This window comes from Salvelinus fontinalis, chromosome 4 (assembly GCF_029448725.1).
Source record: "Salvelinus fontinalis isolate EN_2023a chromosome 4, ASM2944872v1, whole genome shotgun sequence".
Classification (NCBI taxonomy): domain Eukaryota; kingdom Metazoa; phylum Chordata; class Actinopteri; order Salmoniformes; family Salmonidae; genus Salvelinus; species Salvelinus fontinalis.
In genome coordinates this window covers 37538819-37561677 of record NC_074668.1, presented here as the reverse complement: position 1 = coordinate 37561677, position 22859 = coordinate 37538819, and the positions used below count along the sequence as shown (strand labels likewise).

Below are 22859 nucleotides of genomic sequence, written 5' to 3'. Positions count from 1 at the left end.
ATGAGGGTTTTGATGAGCTAGTCAAGTTAGATGTTTAATAGAAAGAAAGGCCAATACAATGCAATCTAAAGTAGCTTGGGAGACAATTTAGGATTTTGGCTACATTTATAGTATAAGAGACATTTATTGGTTAAGTTCATGTTTCATTGTATGTTACAATAAATTACATTGTTTCAATTGTCTCATGCTTTTTTATAATTGAATACTGTCTCTAAGTGATCATGCAGCAGCTCATGCTCACTAATTTGGGCTCATGGGTTTCACATGTTAGAACGCTAGCTGTAACTGTCACTTTTTGTCAGTTGTAGCTTTGCTGAGGAGCCATACGGTTTTCTGACCATGTCTTCATTTTTGATATCCCTGTAGAAATAATTCTACTTATCTGAAGATACTTACAATACCTTTAGTTTACATGAAGATCTGTGGATAACTGTACATACTGGAAACCTGTGGGATAAAGTATTTTGTTTTTTACTCTTTACGCAGGAGTCTCTGGTCGTTTAACTAAAGTGAGTGATGCACGTCTATCATACAGCCTCAAGCGAAACTATCACTGCACCTACATAAATGCTTAGCCTATAGGGCCCGACAGTGAAAACTATGGCTATAGATAGTGATATAGCAAGTGAAAAGGATATGGCGTAGGGCAGGGGTACTCAAGTACTATATTGTCATTTATCAACCCCCACCTCCCAACCCATTCGACCATAAACTGTTCACACCCCCCTTGTTGCCGTAGAGGAAATGTTGCAATTTTTAAGGCAAATTTCATTTTTTTCTGTTTAAAAGCTAATTTCCTTGAAATTCCGAATTGACCCGGACCACCAGTTGAGTATGAGGGGTGTAGGGGCTAAAACGTACACGTTACTAGTACACTCGTGTTCTTCTCGTCTCATTCAGCAACCACGCTGGCAAGCTAAGAGAAGGAGGACTGTGTTCACATCACCCAAAAATGTCCACAAAATTAATTAGTCTATACACTCCAAACCATAACAGTCCACCCACTGTCAACAAAAACACATGACACTTAGAGAGAATGAAGCCTAACCAAGCCCAGCCCAGTCCAGCCCTCGCACAGAGTCCAAGGTCCTCTTTCTCTGCCAGCACTACCTTACAGAGAATAGAAACGTTGCCTTGAGTCTACTACCATAAAGCTGTGTGTTGGGGCATTTAACTGTATATGAGTCCTATTCAATTATACTGTATTAGTTTATTTTGCACAACACGTTGTGAGGTATGTTGACTATGCATTTGCCTATAGAGGTGTAGAGGGAGGTGACACGATTATTCATATGTATGGAGCCGCTGCATGTGGCCATATTTGTTGTTGTGAGAAGCGGCCAAGGGGGCTCAGGGGACATGGTCCCATCACTGATCTAGGGACAGGAACTGAGGGACAGGAACTGAGGGACAGAAGGGAGAGAGAGAAAGATAGAGAGGAGACAGCACAGAGGGGGCTTTCATTGTCACTACCACCACGGACACACACACTCCTCTCTACTTCCTAGCCTCACCCTTTCCTCATGCACACTCACACCACAGTCCCTTTCTCTCTCTCCTCATCGATCTTCCTTTCAGTCTCCCTATTCAGGCCCCAGTGTGGGCCTCTCCTAGCCTTGCCCTTGCCAGGACAGAGAATGGGGAGAGCGGGGGCTCAGCGTGACCAAAACAACAAACAAACAACAACATGACTTACAGCTGCAGCCAATCCAATTCTCAAGAGACAAATAACAACGCCACAAACCAATCCCTGGGAAGAGAATCAAACACCAGCCAATCTCTATCTAGATGATGATTTTGACAGCAAATGTCTCTGTAGCTCTGGCGGCCTCCTGAGAGAGTTTGTACCATCTCAGAGGCTGCCAATGGAACTGTGGGGCTGGGAAGTGGAAATTAGCCATTTGGAGATCATTAAGATCAAACAGATGAAAAAGTGAATTTCTCCATCTAGATTCAGCTGCTGTTACACAACCAAGAGGACAGAGAGAATTCAAACAGTTTCTCCCTGCTGATGAACACATTTTCATGTTGTAGTTGGAAACTCAGTGTTTAGTCGGTGTTGCCAATTAGAGCTAATGCTAACGTTGAATCAGCGCTATGGAGAAATTGCAGTGAAAGAACATGAAACATGACAGTTTTACATATTAAAGTGGAAGTCATTTCAGAAGCTTGCAGGATTCCTGGTAAGTTGGTAAGGATAGGCAACAACAAGTCTGCCATGCTGATCCTCAACACTGGGGCCCCTCAGGGTTGTGTACTTATTCCCCTCCTGTACTCCCTGTTCACACACGACTGCGTGGCCAAACACGACTCCAACACCATCATTAAGTTTGCTGACGACACAACAGTGATAGGCCTGATCACCGACAATGATGAGAAAGCCTATAGGGAGGAGGTCAGAGAACCGTCAGTGTGGTGACAGGGCAACAACCTCTCCATCAATGAGCAAGACAATGGAGCTGATCATGGACTACAGGAAAAGGCAGGTCGAACAGGCCCCTATTACATTTACATTTTAGTCATTTAGCAGACGCTCTTATCCAGAGCGACTTACAGTAGAGTGCATACATTTTATTACATTTTACATACTGAGACAAGGATATCCCTACCGGCCAAACCCTCCCTAACCCGGACGACGCTATGCCAATTGTGCGTCGCCCCACGGACCTCTCGGTTGCGGCCGGCTGCGACAGAGCCTGGGCGCGAACCCAGCCCAGCCTGGGCGCGAACCCAGAGACTCTGGTGGCGCAGCTAGCACTGCGATGCAGTGCCCTAGACCACTGCGCCACCCGGGAGGCTTAATTAACATTAACGTGGCTGTAGTGGAGCGGGTCGAGAGTTTCAAGTTCCTTGGTGTCCACATCACCAATGATCTATAATGGTCCAAACACACCAAGACAGTCGGGAAGAGGGCATGACAAAACCCTGCACACTGACTCTGTACCGGTACCCCCTGTATATAGCCTCGTTATTGTAATGTTATTGTGTTATTTTTGGTATATTTTTTTAAACTTTAGTTTATTTGGTAAATATTTTCTTAACTCTTCTTGAACTGCACTGTTGGTTAAGGACTTGTAAGTAAGCATTTCAAGGTCTACACTTGTTGTATTCGGTGCATGTGACAAATAAATAGACATAGATTAAGGAAATGAAACGCTAGCCACTTTAAATGTCTCCCTATCTTGCATTACTCATCTCATGTGTGTAAACTGTACTCCACACTATTCTACGGTATCTTAGTCACTTTAATTGTGTGTAAATATTGCATCATCCATCTCATATGTATGCTGTATTCTATACTATGCCACTCTCTTAGTCCAATACCGCTCTGACACACACCACCGTTCAAAAGTTTGGGGTCACTGAGAAATGTCCTTGTTTTTTAAAGAAAGGCATTTTTTTGTCCATTAAAAAAACACCAAATTGATCAGAATTACAGTGTAGACATTGTTAATGTTGTAAATGACTATTGTAGCTGGAAACGGCAGATTTTTTATGGAATATCTACATAGGCGTACAGAGGCCCATTATCAGCAACCATCACTCCTGTGTTCCAATGGCACGTTGTATTAGCTAATCCAAGTAAATAATTTTGATTATTAGAAAACCCTTTTGCAATTATGTTAGCACAGCTGAAAACTGTTCTGATTAAAGAAGCAATAAAACTGGCCTTTAAGACAAGTTTAGTATCAGCATTTGTGGGTTCGATTACAGGCTCAAAATGGCCAGAAACAAATAACTTAATTCTGAAACTCGTCAGTCTATTCTTGTTCTGAGAAATGAAGGCTATTCCATGCGAGAAATTGCCAAGAAACTGAAGATCTCATACAAGGCGGTGTACCACTCCCTTCGCAGAACAGCGCAAACTGGCTCTAACCAGAATAGAAACAGGAGTGGGAGGCCCCTGAGCACAACTGAGCAATAGGATAAGTACATTAGAGTGTCTAGTTTGAGAAACAAACGCCTCACAAGTCCTCAACTGGCAGCTTCATTAAACAGTACCCGCAAAACACCAGTCTGAACGTCAACAGTGAAGAGGCGACTCCGGGATGCTGGCCTTCTAGGCAGAGTTCCTCTGTCCAGTGTCTGTGTTCTTTTGCCCGTCTTAATCTTTTATTTTTATTGGCCAGTCTGAGATGTGTCTTTTTCTTTGCAATGAGAGTTTCAAGTTCCTCGGTGTCCAATCACTAAGGAAGAAGGCACGACCATGCCTCTTTCCCCTCAGTAGGCTGAAAAGATTTGCCATGGGCCCTCAGATCCTCAAAAGGTTCTATAGCTGCACCATTGAGAGCATCTTGACTGGCTGCATCATCGCTTGGTATGACAACTGCTTGGCATCAGACCGCAAGGCGCTACAGAGAGTAGTGCGTACGGCCCATTATATCACTGGGGCTGAGCTCCCTGCCATCCAGGACCTCTATACCAGGCAGTGTCAGAGGAAGGCCCTACAAATTGTCAAAGACTCCAGCCATCCAAGTTATAGACTGTTCTCTCTGCTACCACATGGCTAGTCTGGAACCATCATGCCCCTGAACAGCTTCTACCCCCAAGCAATAAGACTACCAAATAGCTAAACGGACTATATGCATTGACCCCCCTTTTGCACTAACTCTTTGGACTCATCACATACGCTGCTGCTACTGCTTATTATCTATCCTGTTGCCTAGTCACTTGACCCCTACCCAAATGTACATATCTACCTCAATTACCTCGTACACCTGCACATTCGACTCAGTACTGGTACCCTGTGTATATAGCCAAGTTATCGGTTCTCATTGTGTATTTATTCCTCGTGTTATCTTTCTATATTTTTTTCCTTTGTCTCTGCATTGTTGGGAATGGCTTGTAACTAAGCATTTAACTGTTAGTCTACACCTGCTGTTTACGAAGCATCTATACTCAGGGAATTCTGTGGTATTCTGCAAAGAGCTTTTTAAAGGGTTGTTCAAAGAAACTCAATTGGTGGCTCAGTTGGTAGAGCATGGTGCTTGTAACGCCAGGGTTGTGGGTTCAATACCCACGGGGCACAGTATGAAAGATTTATGCAGGCACTACTGTAAGTCGCTCTAAGTACAGTTGTTGGAAGTTTACATACACTTAGGTTGGAGTCATTAAAACTTGTTTTTCAACCACTCCACAAATTTCTTGTTTACAAACTATAGTTTTGGCAAGTCGGTTAGGACATCTACTTTGTGCATGACACAAGTAATTTTTCCAACAACTGTTTTACAGACAGATTATTTCACTGTATCACAATTCCAGTGGGTCAGAAGTTTACATACACTAAGTTGACTGTGCCTTTATACAGATTGGAAAATTCCAGAAAATGATGTCATGGCTTTAGAAGCTTCTGATAGGCTAATTAACATCATTTGAGTCAATTGGAGATGTACCTGTGGATGTATTTCAAGGCCTACCTTCAAACTCAGTGCCTCTTTGCTTGACATCATGGGGAACCCCCCCCCAAAAAATCAGCCAAGACCTCAGAAAAAAAATGGTAGACCTCCACAAGTCTGGTTCATCCTTGGGAGCAATTTCCCAGCGCCTGAAGGTACCACGTTCAGCTGTACAAACAATAGTACGCAAGTATAAACACCATGGGACCATGCAGCCGTCATACCGATCAGGAAGGAGATGCGTTCTGTCTCCTAGAGATGAACGTACTTTGGTGCGAAAAGTGCAAATCAATCCCAAAAATAACAGCAAAGGACCTTGTGAAGATGCTGGAGGTAACAGGTACAAAAGTATCTATATCCACAGTAAAACGAGTCCTATATCGACATAACCTGAAAGGCCACTCAGCAAGGAAGAAGCCACTGCTCCAAAGCTGCCATAAAAAAGCCAGACTACGGTTTGCAACTGCACATGGGTACAAAGATTGTACTTTTTGGAGAAATGTCCTGTGGTCTGATGAAACAAAAATAGAACCGTTTGGCCATAATGACCATCGTTATGTTTGGAGGAAAAAGGGGGAGGCTTGCAAGCCGAAGAACACCATCCCAACCGTGAAGAACAGAGGTGGCAGCATCATGTTGTGGGGGTGCATTGCTGCAGGAGGGACTGGGGCACTTCACAAAATAGATGGTATCATGAGGGAAAAAAATTTGGATATATTGAAGCAACATCTCAAGACATCAGTCAGGAAGTTAAAGCTTGGTCGCAAATGGGTCTTCCAAATGGGCAATGACCCCAAGCATACTTCCAAAGTTGTGGCAAAATGGCTTAAGGACAACAAAGTCAAGGTATTGGAGTGGCCATCACAAAGCCCTGACCTCAATCCTATACAAAATTTGTGGGCAGACCTGAAAAGGCGTGTGCAAGCAAGGAGGCCTACAAACCTGACTCAGTTACACCAGCTCTGTCAGGAGGAATGGGCCTAAATTCACCCAGCTTCTTGTGGGAAGCTTGTGGAAGGCTACCCAAAATGTTTGACCCAAGTTCAACAATTTAAAGGCAATTCTACCAAATACTAATTGAGTGTATGTAAACTTCTGACCCACTGGGAATGTGATGAAAAAAATCAAAGCTGAAATAAATCAATCTCTCTACTATTATTCTGACATTTAACATTCTTAAAATAAAGTGGTGATCCTAACTGACCTAAGACAGGAAATTTTTACCAGGATTAAATGTCAGGAATGATGAAAAACTGAGTTTAAATGTATTTGGCTAAGGTATATGTAAACTTCCGACTTCAACTGTAAGTAAAATGTAACAGTGAAGCTGGTTTATCAAGCCCATATGTCTATCTGATCTAATTATATTTTATTGAACTACATAAAACCCAACACTTTCAAATTAATTTCATTTCCAAGTGCATAATATGTATTTCTTATAGAAACACCAATTACATGCCATGTGTATTTCAGAGGACTACTTTAGAGTTGTTATATGCATCAGTGGATCTGATTAATGGAATCTGTAAATACAGGATTATGGGTAGACGTTTCAGCCCTCCGCAGCAGCACTTCAACTGAGCTCAGAGAAAAGAACTGCCTATGGCCTTTAGGTTTATTTGTAAATTTACTGTAATCCGCAGTATTGCAGCCATTGCAGATTCCTTTAGTTTGCACGATCAAATACATTTCATAGAACAAAGAGGGTGATGGATAAAGAGTGACCAGTGTTATCAGGTTGACATCTGCTAGGTGCCAGCCCCTCAGCCTGAACACACACAACTGCTGACGGTTCAGCCTGCCTAGTGAATGGCCGCAACATAACAGATAACAAAAACACACCATTCTGCACAATGGATCAGAGTACAGGAGAGCCTAAACCGAGTCTCTATGAAGTGAACAAGGAGTCAAACACAAGACATCAGACTATAAGTGATAAGACAACAGAAGCCTTCAGAACCACTTGTTTCCTGCCTGAAATCAAGGCCAGCAATATTGTTGTTTTCCCCAAGTGGAAAAGTAAACTGATAAACTCAAATAATTCCATCACTTACAGAAAGGAATTGTTGCCATGGGAGCTGAACCCTCAGCTCCTGTCTTGAAGCGGCCCAAGTCTGGATGTGTAAACCCACAATGCAAATAATCACAACATTCTTTGGAGAGTTTTTCCCCCTCTTCAAGGTTATTCCTCTTCATGGCAATCAATCTTCCATACATAGGAGAAAACTGGGCCTTTACACAGCGACTGCACAAAACAGTACTTACATGTATGACCATTAAAAAGGTAGTAATGGGTAGTAAAGTACAGAATGGAACAGTAGTATTGTAACTCGTGGTCAACCTGTAAACATTATGATGCTACTGAGAAGTTGAACATAGTGTTTAAATGCACGGACTGCAGACAAGACGAGAGAATGAAAAGAAAGAGAAACACAGCTCAGAGGGAGGACTGCGATGAAGAAGGTTCACACAAAATACCCTAACAATCAGGAGCAAAGTGCCTGATTTCATTATGAAAACAAAACGCTGCTAGCTCTATATCAGGACATCTAAAACCAATGTTCCACCTCTTCAACCCCCACATAAGGACAGGGCACGCCAGCCAGTCAGTCAGTCAGATAGTGAGTGTCACAGGCAGCAGTGGTTTATCTAGACAAGGAAAGAAAGTGCTCAGTGCCCCTCTCCCCACAGGTTATGTAACCATGTCTCAAATGAGATGTTCATGGTTGCCATTATGGCCCTATGTACCTATCGGGTCGTTCTGTCATTTCAACAAGCCATGACACCCACCATCTCAGATTGGTCTTAAATCTTTTCTGTTGTTAGTAACCGATATGATTACCATTCCTACAACTTTATTTTTTTTTAATACACTGCTCAAAAAAATTAAGGGAACACTTAAACAACACAATGTAACTCCAAGTCAATCACACTTCTGTGAAATCAAACTGTCCACTTAGGAAGCAACACTGATTGACAATAAATTTCACATGCTGTTGTGCAAATGGAATAGACAAAAGGTGGAAATTATAGGCAATTAGCAAGACACCCCCAATAAAGGAATGGTTCTGCAGGTGGTGACCACAGACCACTTCTCAGTTCTTATGCTTCCTGGCTGATGTTTTGGTCACTTTTGAATGCTGGCGGTGCTCTCACTCTAGTGGTAGCATGAGACGGAGTCTACAACCCACACAAGTGGCTCAGGTAGTGCAGTTCATCCAGGATGGCACATCAATGCGAGCTGTGGCATAGCCCAACATCAGTGCCCAACCTCACTAATGCTCTTATACTAAATGGAAGCAAGTCACCACAGCAATGTTCCAACATCTAGTGGAAAGCCTTCCCAGAAGAGTGGCAGCTATTGTAGCAGCAAAGGGGAACCAACTCCATATTAAAATGGCCATTATTTTGGAATGAGATGATCATGTAGTGTATATATCGATTTTGAGCAGGGGTTGGAGCCGGTTCAGGGAACCGAAAAATAACTATATTTTTCAAGGAACAGAATTGGGAATGAAAGTGATCAATACTGTTCCGGAACAGAACCGTTATTTTAAAAGCATGGGAACCAGTTAAAGTTATTTTCCAATCCAGGGTTGTTTTTTTTGTTGTTTTTTTACCCCCTTTTCTCCCCAATTTTTGTGGTATCAAATCGCTAGTAATTACTATCTTGTCTCATCGCTACAACTCCCGTACGGGCTCGGGAGAGACGAAGGTCGAAAGTCATGCGTCCTCCGAAGCACAACCCAACCAAGCCGCACTGCTTCTTTAACACAGCGCGCCTCCAACCCGGAAGCCAGCCGCAGTAATGTGTCGGAGGAAACACCGTGCACCTGGCCCCCTTGGTTAGCGCGCACTGCGCCCAGCCCGCCACAGGAGTCGCTGGAGCGCGATGAGACAAGGAAATCCCTACCGGCCAAACCCTCCCTAACCCGGACGACGCTAGCCCAATTGTGCGTCGCCCCACGGACCTCCCGGTCGCGGCCGGCTGCGACAGAGCCTGGGGGCAAACCCAGAGACTCTGGTGGCGCAGTTAGCACTGCGATGCAGTGCCCTAGACCACTGCGCCACCCGGGAGGCCCCTAGGGTTGTTTTTTTTGCACCTATGCAAAGCCCTCCCTCTATTTTGGTACCACCCATATGTAGTTTGTTTTTGATCGCAGGTTTAGGCATAGCTGAAAAACTGCAACATTTACCTGGAGCTAACTCTGCAAATAGCACTGCTGTGTGACTTGAAAAGCCATAGTCAATCAATCAATAATAAAGTACTCTTAGTAAAAATGGTCATCTTTAATTTAGAATCTGGAGAAACTATGAGAATAGAAAGATTCAGAACTTTTGTGAAACATCACAACACAGTTGAAAATATATGTCAAATAGAAATCAAAACTGGATGGTTTTCAGAGATAGATGTGAGGGGTTGAGGGTAGCTGAAGGGTGGGACAAAAAAAACGAACAAAAAATATAAATAACTAATGTAAAATATACAGTGTTCGTAAAATGTATGTAGTATGTATAAGCTGGAAGTAGAAGCCTTAGTATTGTTGTCCATTAGCTTACTCCAATTAGGGGAGGGGTGGTTGGGTTAGAGGAAAATAATACAGAAGGCAAAAATATATATTTTTAAATTATATATATATATATATATATATATATATGGGGGATTGGAAATGATGCAGACAAATTACATTGATAGAACCCACAATACAGCTGCAATATTAAAGCAAAAAAAAAGACCTCCCTCTGTCAATCAGAAACTTCTTCCAGTGTCTGCCAGCCAGCTGAATATCTTTGCCAGTGTGTGTCCGTGTAGTATACCTGCCCCTCCCCCTCCAAAGCATAGCTGTAGCCATTTTCTGAAGATTTCTCACAACAACAAGCGTATCTCTGTGAAATGTCAATGGAACACTGAGCCTACAGTACCACGGGCTTTATACTTTCAAAGCCTTTTACATTCAATTCAGCTCGTGTCATGTTAATATAGCTTTTTGCGACCCACAGAAAAACAACTTTGCAGACAACCACCTCAACATGTTAAATCCTCCAAAAGTTGAGATGAGAAAGCTGCACGGTGCTTATTATCGGATGTTTTAGGCTACAAAATGTGACTATTTTTATATTAATGATATGTAAGAGAAAGACCCCACTGAACGATTCAGAACATGAAGAATCATATGTCTTGGTAAATGTATTTTAGAACATAAGGAAGTGAAATTGAAATCACCAAAGCGCCCTTTCACCCACAAAATAGGTGGACACCCTACCTAATAACAGGAACAGCACCATCTACTGGTCAGAATATGGTAATATCAGGATGTAGGATGGGACATAAACCTAACAACTTTAATGACTAATTTCTCTGAAGAGGGAAAAAAAAAATCCCTGGGAATACATTACATTAGGATGAAGAGACAATACTCTTAGCCGCAGCTCCATACTTCTTGTCAAGCACTGATACTATATACTTGTTGTTGGGGTGGGATTGGCGTGGGGCGCCTGTGGTTGGCTTTTGACCATTCCTTTGGATTCCTTATGTATAACTCATTATCAGAAAAAAGTTGTCTAAATCGAGTGTTAGGTACTATATTTATTGAATATTATATGAATCCTATAAATTAAAAATGGCCAAATTGGATGCAATAAATTAGCTTTATTTCTCAGAGATCAAATTATATTTCAACAAAATAATGTTGCAGGAATGGTAATGTTATCGGTTTCCAACAGAAATTAGTTCAGAACAATCTGAGATGGTGGGTGTCAATCTTGTGCTTTTTGAGGAAAAACGACCCCCATCACTCCTTCAGTGTACTGTAATATGCCTGAGTAGTACAGTGTGACTGTTCCTGGGTCAAAGAGCATCATCAGACACACTCAAACCCTTAAACCTTCAGACTGAAGAACATTTATATTGATTGTAACCTTTCTCCTATTCATCCTGTGTGCAGCAGAGAAAACAAGTGGCATCAGTAGTTCTGAGTCACCAATAGCGTAAAAGCTGGTTTGCTGCATACAGACAGAATTCAGACCACAGTCACTCATCAATGTTTAAACTAAGAACTGTCATGATGGTTACAACCCTGTATGGTCACGACTTTAAAATGGTTTTACCTCTGGAATAATGAACATTAAGAAAGCCTATAGCACATAGACAAACCTAAATCAGAAGCCTATAACCGTCTGAGAGAATAATTTCGTCCACCAACCGACTCGCTGTCTATCAAATATATTCGTGGCAGCAATTGAGCCTGTTAGGTTAGACAGAGAAGAACTATTATGAGTTTCGGTGAACAGGTACAAGCATCTCCAATCCCTATCCAGCTGTAAAATATGACAGTGTCACAGGCAGGCGTGGCTCTGCTCTGGCAAGCCTCATATCAGAATGAGGACAGGAACAGTGGCAGACAGAGCACAACTGTTGCTCTGGTGATATTTGTCAAAGGGGACACGATTTGCATGAGCTGCTTTCCCATTCAAACCCACAGTGCCACACTAACCTGACTAAGCTGGCCACCTCCACCGAACAGTCAAATCAGTAGGAAACGGGAAGCTCATCACGAAGTCAAGGCGACACGGACCCATTTTCATCCATGACACTGCACCCCTTTTCCATTGTAAGGTTTCCATAGTGGACCCATTTTTCTCCATGACACCTTGCGACTGTTCCAAAACACTTTAAGGTACAAGCAAAACGCTAAGCTAATGGACAGAGATTGCTAATCAAGCTCTGTCCGAGACATCCAACACAGGGAAAACATCTCCTGACACTGTTTATTTGAACTTAGCCTCGTGGAGTTGGTATGGGAACCAAGCCTAGATGATGAGTAATGTTGCCTGAGACCTGAAGACTTCGTGTTCGATCCTTAAACTAAGGTCTAGGCTTTAGCTCAGCGAGCTAACAGTTCAGTGCAGTCGACCCGAGTTCAAACCCAGCCAGTCATACACGCTTGCTAGAGACAGCGATTCTAGGTAGTTCAGTGTGGAATAAAAGAAACCGGTAGAGGAAACAAAGCACACAAAAGAGACCCACATGGCTATCTGGTTTTGTCTACTTCCTTGAGGGCTGACTCTAAGCGTCTTCCAGTAACCTTCCTCCAGCATGATCACATCCTGTGTGGGTCTGTTTGAGACACCTGAAGAGGGTGCAGGGCAGGTCATCCACACTGTGCTGTGTACAGAGTAAATGGACTGCTTTGATCATGTCCTGTTCCAAAAGGAGAAAACATCTTGCTTGTCTTTGAGTTAAACATGTACATATTCAGTAAGGTGAATGTATGTGTATTATCTTATTCCATTCCAATGGTATAGATGTTAAATGTATATCATTTATGGCCTGCTGTTTTTGTTTGTTGCTAAATATAGATTGAAGAAATGCACATGATAGGTCACACACAATAGGTACTGTCCATGTGTCAATGTCATCACCTGGGATGTTCATGTGAGAGCTGGTCAGGTCTAGTAGCATGTCTGCTCACGAGGCAGCTTTTTCTGAGTCACATTTCCATTAATGATGGGGGGGGATCTTATGCTTCCTTTTGTCCGTCTGTAGCAAACATTTGGTGAGCAATATGTCTGGAACATCGAATCGCAATAAAATCACAGTATTGAATTACAATACATATAGAATCGTGAGAATAGCAATACCACCACCTATGTATTGTGGAAATATTGTATCGTGAGGTCCCTGGCAATTCCCAGCCCTTATTTCCATTAGTCTTCACTATGACCATACTGTATAATACTGGCCATATATCTCCATCACTCAGCATTCTAACAGAGGTACAGTGCATTCGGAAAGTATTCAGGCCCCTTGCATTTTTTTCAGATTTTGTTACGTCACAGCCTTATTTTAAAATTGATTAAATAAAACATTTTCCTCATCAATCTACACACAATACCCCATAAAGACAAAGCGAAAACATTGATTTTTTTTTAACAGAAATATCTTATTTACATAGGTATTCAGACCCTTTGCTATGAGACTCAAAATTGAGCTCAGGTACATCCTGTTTCCATTGATCATCCTTGAGATGTTTCTACAACTTGATTGGAGTCCACCTGTGGTAAATTCAATTGATTGACAGGATTTGGAGCAGCAGGTAGCCGAGTGGTTAGAGCTTTGGGCCAGTAGCTGAAAGGTTGCTGGATCGAATACCCGAGCTGACAAGGTAAACATCTGTCGTTCTGCCCCTGAACAAGGCAGTTAACCCACTGTTCCCCGGGAGGCCATCATTGTAAAAAAGAATATGTTCTTAACCGACTTGCTTAGTTAAATTAAATAAAAGGTTAAATTAATAAAAATGTATTTGAAAAGGCACACACCTGTCTATAAAGTCCCACAGTTGACAGTGCATGTCAGAGCAAAAACCAAGCCATGAGGTCGAAGGAATTATCCGTAGAGCTCCAAGACAGGATTGTGTTGAGGCACAGATCTGGGGAAGGGTACCAAAATATGTCTGCAGCATTGAAGGTCCCCAAGAACACAGTGGCCTCCATCATTCTTAAATGGTAGAAGTTTGGAACCACCAAGACTCTTCCTAGAGCTGGCCACCCGGCCAAACTGAGAAATCGGGGGAGAAGGGCCTAAGTCAGGGAGGTGACCAAGAACCCGATGGTCACTGACAGAGCTCCAGAGTTCCTCTGCAGAGATGGGAGTACCTTCCAGAAGGACAACCATCTCTGCAGCACTCCACCAATCAGGCCTTTATGGTAGAGTGGCCAGATGGAAGCCACTCCTCAGTAAAAGACACATGACAGCCCGCTTGGAGTTTGCCAAAAGGCATTTAAAGACTCTCAGACCATGAGAACCAAAATTCTCTGGTCTGAAGAAAACAAGATTGAACTCTTTGGCCTGAATGCCAAGCGTCACGTCTGGAGGAAAACTGGCAACATTCCTACGGTGAAGTGTGGTGGTAGCAGCATCATGTTATGGGGATGTTTTTCAGCGGCAGGGACTGAGAGACTAGTCAGGATAGAGGAAAAGATGAATGGAGCAAAGTACAGAGAGATCCTTGATGAAAACCTGCTCCAGAGGGCACAGGACCTCAGACTGGGGTGAAGGTTCCTAAGCACACAGCCAAGACAACGCAGGAGTGGCTTCGGGACAAGTCTCTGAATGTCCTTAAGTGGCCCAGCCAGAGCCCGGACTTGAACCCGATCGGACATCCCTGGAGAGACCTGAAAATAGCTGTGCAGCGACACTCCCCATCCAGCTTGAGAGGGAGGATCTGCAGAGAAAAACGGGAGAAACTCCCTAAATACAGGTGTGCCAAGTTTGAAGCATCATACCCAAGAAGACTGTAATTGCTGCCAAAGGTGCTTCAACAAAGTACTGAGTAAAGGGTCTGACTACTCATGTAAATGTGATATTTCAGTTTGCAACAATAAAAAGGTTATTGCTTTGTCATTATGGGGTATTTTGTGTAGATTAATGAGGAAATACAACTATTGAATCCATTTTAGAATAAGGCTGTAATGTAACAAAATGTGGAAAAAGTCAAGGGGTCTGAATACTTTCCGAATGCACTGTATTTCACACATCCAGCCCAGTGTTTTTCTGCATTGCAGAGTGGCCTTCAGTAGGGGATGGTCTGCCTGCTAGCGGCTCTCAGCAGTGGGGAGGAATGTAGCACAATAGTGCAAAGAGCCCTGGTAATGTGCTGGGCAGTGAGTGAGGCAATATGTTTGACTAAAGCAGCATAACTAAGAGTTGTTCCTGACCATGTGACCTTACCAGAAAAAACTATGCCTTAGTAATAAGCTAGGCCAGGGCCTAGTCATTGGCTATATAGCCTAATAGGGCCCTGAGTTTTTCCTACTCAGGTTGTCAGGAAACTCAGGAACCTGAATATTACAGTCAAGATTGTGGAGTCTGTACTAGGCCAGTGTGGTACGTCAACAGTGCACTCAGAGAAGTCTTCAGACCCATTGACTTTTCCCACATTTTGTTACGTTACAGACTTATTCTAAAATTGATTAAATTGTTGTTTCCCCTCGTCAATCTACACACAATACCTCATAATGACTAAGCAAAAACAGGGTTTTTAGAAATGTCATATTTACATATTCAGATCCTTTACTCAGTACTTTGTTGAAGCACCTTTGGCAGCGAATACAGCCTTGAGTCTTCTTGGGTATGACACTACAAGCTTGGCACCCCTGTATTTGGAAAGATTCTCACATCTTTCTCTGCAGATCCTCTCAAGCTCTGTCAAGTTGGATGGGGAGCGTCGCTGCACAGCTATTTTCAGGTCTCTCCAGAGATGTTTGATCGGGTTCAAGACCGGGCTCTGGCTGAGCCACTCAACGGCATTCAGAGACTTGTCCCGAAGCCACTCATGCATTGTCTTGGCTGTGTGCTTAGGGTCCTTGTCCTGTTGGAAGGTGAACCTTTGCCCCAGTCTGAGGTCCTGAGCAGGTTTTCATCAAGGATCTCTCTGTACTTTGCTCTGTTCATCTTTGCCTCGATCCTGACAAGTCTCCCAATCCCTGCCGCTGAAAAACATCCCCACAGCATTATGTCACCACCATGATTCACTGTAGTTATGGTGCCAGGTTTCCTCTAGACGTAACGCTTGGCATTCAGGCCAAATAGTTCAATCTTGGTTTCATCAGACCAGAAAATCTTGTTTCTCATGATCTGAGAGTCCTTTAGGTGCCTTTTGGCAAACTTCAAGCGGGCTGTCAAGTGCCTTTTACTGAGGAGTGGCTTCTGTCTGGCCACTCTACCATAAAGGCCTGATTGGTGGAGTGCTGCAGAGATGGTTGTTCTTCTGGAAGGTTCTCCCATCTACACAGAGGAACTCTGGAGCTCTGTCAGAGTGACCATCGGATTCTTGGTCACCTCCCTGACCAAAGCCCTTCTCCCCCGATTACTCAGTTTGGCCGGGCGGCCAGCTCTAGGAAGAGTCTTGGTGGTTCCAAACTTATACCATTTAATAATGATGGAGGCCACTGTGTTCATGAGGACATTCAATGCTGCAGACATATTTTGATACCCTTCCCCAGATCTGTCGACACAATCCTGTCTCAGAGGTCTATGGACAATTCCTTCGACCTCATAGCTTGGTTTTTGCTCTGACCTTATTTAGAGTCTCATAGCAAAGGGTCTGAATAGTTATATAAAAAACAGATACCTTATTTACATAAATTTGCTAAAATTTCTAAAAAACTGTTTTCTCTCTGTCATTATGGGGTATTGTGTGTATATTGATGAGGAACATTTTTTTATACATATTAGAATAAGGCTGTAAGGTAACATGTGGAAAACGTCTAGGAGTCTGAATACTTCCCGAAAGCACTGTGTGCACTCGAGCATTTCCTATTAAAAGAACCCTTGAGCACCAACATGTGAAGTTCATAGGAGTAGGGTTGCATAGGAGTAGGGTTGTTGATATGCTCCAATAAACTTCACGTTGGTGCTCATCGGTCCTTTTACATGGAAATTACCATTGGCTATAATGGGAAATCAATCATAGTAGTCACAAATCAGTTGGGTCACCTGCTACTGTCCTTCCACTGGCATACTGTTATGTTCAGCTCATAACTGTTGGTAAAAGCAAGACTGAAAACAGTCTGGACAATCGCTCCCTCTCAATCTTCTCTCTCTAGTCACCTCTCCCAGCTCTTACTGCCACCTATCCTCTTTCCATTTACTGGAACAAGCATCCTCACCCACTGAGCACCAACCGACACAGGACGTCCATCAACGTTGAAAAGTAGTTCACATTTGGTCGGTACGCCTTGGCCGGACCAAATCTGAACAGGTCATAGACCTCTATGTTTCACAAGTTTGGACAGCACAGAACAGTATGGAAAAGTACAGTACAGTATAATAGAGCACACTAGAGTACAGTATAATGTACTACACTGTACATACACTACATGACCAAAAGTATTGAGACCTGCTCGTTGAACATCTCATTCTGAAATCATGTGCATTAATATGGAGTTGGTTCCCCTTTGCTGCTATAACAGCTTCCACTCTTCTGGGAAGGCTTTCTACTAGATGTTGGAACATTGCTGCAGGGACTTGCCTCCATTCAGCCACAAGACAATTAGTGAGGGTGGGGCACTGATGTTGGGGGATTAGGCCTGGCTTGCAGTCGACGTTTCAATTCATCCCAAAGGTGTTCGATGGGGTTGAGGTCAGGGCTCTGTGCATGCCAGTCAAGTTCTTCCACGCTAATCTTGACAAACCATTTCTGTATGGACCTCGCTTTGTGCACGGGGGCATTGTCATGCTGAAACAGGAAAGGGCCTTCCCCAAATTGTTGCCACATAGTTGGAAGCACAGACTCATCTACAATGTCATTGTATGCTGTAGCATTAAGATTTCCTTTCACTGGAACTAAGGGGCCTAGCCTGAACCATGAAAAACAGCCCCAGACCATTATTCCTCCTCCCACTAAACTTTACAATTGGCACTATGCATTGGGGCAGGTAGCGTTCTCCTGGCATCCGCCAAACCCACATTTCCACTGCTCCAGAGTCCAATAGAGGTGAGCTTTACACCACTCCAGCCGACGCTTGGCATTGCACATGGTGATCTTTTGCTTGTGTGCGGCTGCTTGGCCTTGGACACCAATTTCATGAAGCTCCCGATGAACAGCTTTTGTGCTGAAGTTGCTTCCAGAAGCAGAGGACAGACGATTTTTACACGCTACAGCACTCGGCGGTCCCGTTCTGTGAGCTTGTGTGGCATACCACTTCGCGGCTGAGTCGTTGTTGCTCCTAGACATTTCCACTTCACAATAACAGCACTTACAGTTGACCGGGGCAGCTCTAGGATGGCAGAAATTTGACGAACTGACTTGTTGGAAAGGTGGCTTCCTATGAGGGTACCACATTGAAAGTCACTTAGCTCTTCAGTAAGGCTATTCTACTGCCAATGTTTGCATGGCTGTGTGCTCGATTTTATACACCTGTCAGCAACGGGTGTGGCTGAAATAGCCAAATCCACTAATTTGAAGGGGTGTCCACATACTTTTGTATATATAGTATATCTACTTTACTGTACTGCACTTAACTATATTGTGCTGTGATGTCTATATTTCACACGTTTAGACGTCTATGATTGGTTCAGATTTGGTCTGGACCAACCAAATGTAGTCTTGTTTAGAGGCGGAGCTCATTATTATAATAGTCACGTGTGTAGAATAATACTCAGATATGCAAAAGAAGGATATATAGCATATTTCTACCTTTGTGTACATATTTAGGATTCATTACCATGAAAAGAATGATATCCATAATTATGCATTTCTATACAGTACAGATCAGGGACCAATGATGTAATTCCATTACTGGATGTATATCCACTTCACCAACTGTAGTTCAATAACGAAACAATTATGTTTTTATACTCAAGGCGTCATGTCATAGCTGACACCCTATTCTTTCTGCAGACATCTTTTTGAATCTTGATTCAGGGCAGATATTTCAGTTTTTTGGAAAACGTGGTCACATAAACAGAGGGAGATTTTACCTTAATTCTGATACCAAACTTTGCATCTGCACAGTTCTTACAGTAAATGCGTTTTTGTAAAATGTTGTGTAAATTGTTCAAAGTAGTCCTTGTGAATAGAGTTGTATGGTTTGTTAAACTTTTAGTTATATCATCTAGAATTGCTTTAAATAACAGCTATGATGGTAATAGTAGTAGTTTGTGTAATGTTTTATTTAGTAGAGTATTTTTCAGTTCAGATTCTTTCTAATTAAATTGCATATAGTCTATAAAAAGTACAGCCATTGCTCAAATGCTGTGGTAATAGTTTTTTTAACGAGAAATCAAAAGGGCTGTGTGTAACCAACCACACGCATGTATGAATGCAAGAGGAAGTTCCCTATTGGTCAAATTCTATATCTTACTGTAAATAAAACAAATTGTATTTATTATGGATGCTGCCAAGGTCCGGCAAAATTAAGGCAGTTATACAATTAAAAAAATATTACAATACATTCATTACAGAATTCACACCATACTAAGTGTGTTCCCTCTACTGCTTGCATCAGTTACCTGATGTGGAATAGAGTTCCATGTAGTCAAGGGTCTATATAGTACTGTGCGCCTCCCATAGTCTGTTCTGAACTTGGGGACTGTGAAGAGACCTCTGGTTGCATGTCTTGTGGGGTATGAATAGGTGTCTGAGCTGTGTGCTAGTATTTTAAACAGACAGCTCGGTACCTTCAGCTTGTCAACACCTCTTACAAAAACAAGTAATGAGGAAGTCAATCTCTCTTCCACTTTGAGCCATGAGATTGACATGCATGTTATTAATGTTAGTCCTCTGTGTACATCCAAGGGCCAGCCGTTCTGCCTTGTTCTGAGCCAACTGCAATTTCCCCAAGTCCCTCTTTGTGGCACCTGACCACACGACTGAACAGTAGTCCAGGTGCGACAAAACTAGGGTCTGTAGGACCTGCCTCATTGATAGTGTTGTTAAAAAGGCAGAGCAGCACTTTATTATGGACAGACTTCTCCCCCATCTTAGCTACTATTGTATCAATATGTTTTGACCATGACAGTTTACAACACAGGGTTACTCACCTCAACTTGCACAATTTCCACATTATTCATTACGAGATGTAATTGAGGTTTAGTGAATGATTTGACCCAAATGCAATGCTTTAGTTTGAAATATTTAGGACTAATTTATTCCTTGCTACCCATTCTGAAACTAACTGCAGCTCTTTGTTAAGTGTTGCAGTCATTTCAGTCGCTGTAGTAGCTGACGTGTATAGCGTTGTGTCATCCGCATACATAGACACACTTGCCTTACTCAAAGCCAGTGGCACGTCGTTAGTAAAGATTGAAAAAAGCAAGGGGCCTAAAATGCTACATTGGGGAATTCCTGCTTCTACCTGGATTATGTTTGATAGGCTTCCATTAAAGAACACCCTCTGTGTTCTGTTAGACAAGTAACTCTTTATCTACATTATAGCAGGGGGTGTAAAGCCTTAACACATACGTTTTTTCCAGCAGCAGACGATGATCGATAATGATCGATAAAGCTGCACTGAAGTCGAACAAGACAGCCCCCACAATCATTTTATCATACATTTCTCTCAGCCAATCATCAGTCATTTGTGTAAGTGCTGTGCTTATTGAGTGTCCTTCCCTATAAGCGTGCTGAAAGTCTGTTGTCAATTTGTTTACTGTGAAATAGCGTTGCATCTGGTCAAACACCATTTTTCCCAGAAGTTTCCTAAGAGTTGGTAACAGGCTGATTGGTCGACTAATTGAGTCAGTAAAGAGGGCTTTACTATTCTTGGGTTGCGGAATGACTTTAGCTTCCCTCCAGGCCTGAGGGCACACACTTTCTAGTAGGTTTAAATTGAGGATGTGGCAAATAGGAGTAGCAATATTGTCCTCTATTATCCTCAGTAATTTTACATCCAGATTGTCAGACCCCAGTGGTTTGTCATTATTGTTGACAGACAACAATTTTTTCACCTCTTCCACACTGACTTTACAGAATTCATTAAGGTGACCTGCTAAAAAGTATTATATAGTGTGTATATCCCTGAGGATGCCAGGTGTTGAAAAGTCCCAAGCTTCCCAGAGTCCTTGGAACACTGAGAAAGGTCCCTAACCTAGCCAATATTGATAACATAATGGATCTCACCTGTAAATTGGTAGGCTTATTTTCCAGAAATCAACAACAGAAATGGGCTATTCAGCACAAACCCTATGTGATCATCAATATGAGTCTAGCCTATTTATCACCAATGGCAACTGTAACGTGTTCAAGAACTGATACCTTGAGCTATTGCTTGGTGAAGGCTAACACCATGGCGCCACTTCCTCGCAATATTACGTAATTTCACACTTTTCTGAATAAACTGTTTCTCAGAGTAGCACATCAACAGCTAGCAGTAAACCTTGCCAGACTGCAGCCAAATTCAAGTTAGCCTTACTAACTGGGGTGCACTGAAGTGTTTTCTTTTGCAGGCCATTGGTAAACAAGTTGTGGTGTTCTCATCAACATTTTGCTGTATTAGTTGGTGGTCACGAAACGGGGTCAAGGTTGTTATGTTGCATTTCCAGGCTTGACTATTTTAGTAATTTAACACGTCCTTGCACTACTAGGTAGCCGCTTAATCTTCGACTGACAAAAACACCTTTGCCAGCAATTGCTTTAACGTCTCCTCGTGTCATGTCACCTGACCAATATGGCACAACTCAAATGGATACTTCAACGGACAGGTAAATATCACAATTATCAAACATAACACATAAATCTTACCAGCTGTTCTTCCTCTTTGGGTAGCGAATTTGATCTCGTCTTTCCGTGAGATTTCAGGGAGTAGTCCAGTCCCCTTTAGGCAATAATTAGAGAGCGCAAGCGGCAGTGAGTGCGGCTCCCTGCGTAAGGTAGCCTATGCTGTATCTGGCTACTGACAGAGTGGTAGACTTGGCTACACACAGCTCTCATTCTCCGCCTCTCAGCATAACCAGGCATTCAGTGCACCAACCTACTCTGCTGTGATGAATTACTTAGATAAGCAAGCCATCTACAGGGCAGTGATGGTAGGTTACAGAAGGTTTGACTTTCACCACTGATTTTCTAGCTGGTGTATGGTGCATTTCATTATGGGGAATAACGTCATCTAGTGGCTGACAACTACATTTGGAATGTCTGCCAACAAAGTTGTACAATTCAATGGCTAGATAGAAAAGGGTTCACTATAAACGGGCATGCCCAAGACTAGTCCTTGATCATGACTCTTGAGTTCCATTACATTACACATAAGTAATTGGATGAAGACGTCTTCTGTATGGGAGAGTTTTGTTAAGAGCAGCAACACTCAATTTGAACATTAACACCAATCGCTTACGGTACTGTTTTGGAAGCATATAGGGACCTTATCTTTAATATCAGCGAGAAAGTATTTTCAAAAAAACAAAAAGTTACATTCATACACACCTTGATAGGGTTAGTGTTCCCACACGGCCATATCGCTATGTTACAGTGATTGTTTATGGAAGACAAGAGTCGGCAATCTGTGATAATTAGCTATCTAGCATGCCTCGAACACCTGTGTGTCATTGTAACTCGGGAAGAGTAGCGGAAGTGTAGTTTCGTCAGATGGAGGCACTCATAGCTGTTTAGATGGATCTATGCAAAACTGCTACAAGTGTATATTTTTTATTTGAAGGATTCTTTCTTGATGATATAAAGGGCCATATGTTTCAAAAGTCGTATCACAAGCAATGATGATTGACATTTCTAAACGTAAAACAGTGTCGGGATTGTAGTCCACATGAGCCAGTCGTGGGTGAAGCCAATGGCTATAAAATGGAGTAGGCAGAATGCCGTCTAGAGTTTTCGAGAGGTACTCCAAGACTAAAGAACCAACTTCTATATACAACCCACAGAGAACATCCAGAGGCACAGTTGACAAAACAACTGTTGTTCAATATTCTCTGCGATGTCCTCAACACGCCGTGTCACTGTTCGTCTT

General features: G+C 42.6%; 1 protein-coding gene and 1 non-coding gene across 4 annotated transcripts in view; one reads left to right on the top strand and one right to left on the bottom strand.

The window, feature by feature from the left end:
- Positions 1-22412, bottom strand: part of LOC129853698 (phosphatidylinositol 4-phosphate 5-kinase type-1 beta-like) — an 86694-nt gene extending 64282 nt beyond the window's left edge. Inside the window, exon 1 of one of the 3 annotated variants that reach the window (XM_055920032.1) lies at positions 22322-22412. The gene's annotated coding sequence lies outside the window, so the exon portion shown is untranslated. Of the gene's footprint in view, positions 1-21640; positions 21915-22321 lie in introns of those variants that run through there. The other 2 variants (XM_055920033.1, XM_055920031.1) reach the window with 2 other exon arrangements.
- On the top strand, positions 4961-5030 carry trnat-ugu (transfer RNA threonine (anticodon UGU)). Its single transcript has one exon. It is a non-coding gene; the product is annotated as a tRNA-Thr (tRNA).
- Positions 22413-22859: the final 447 nt, after the last annotated feature.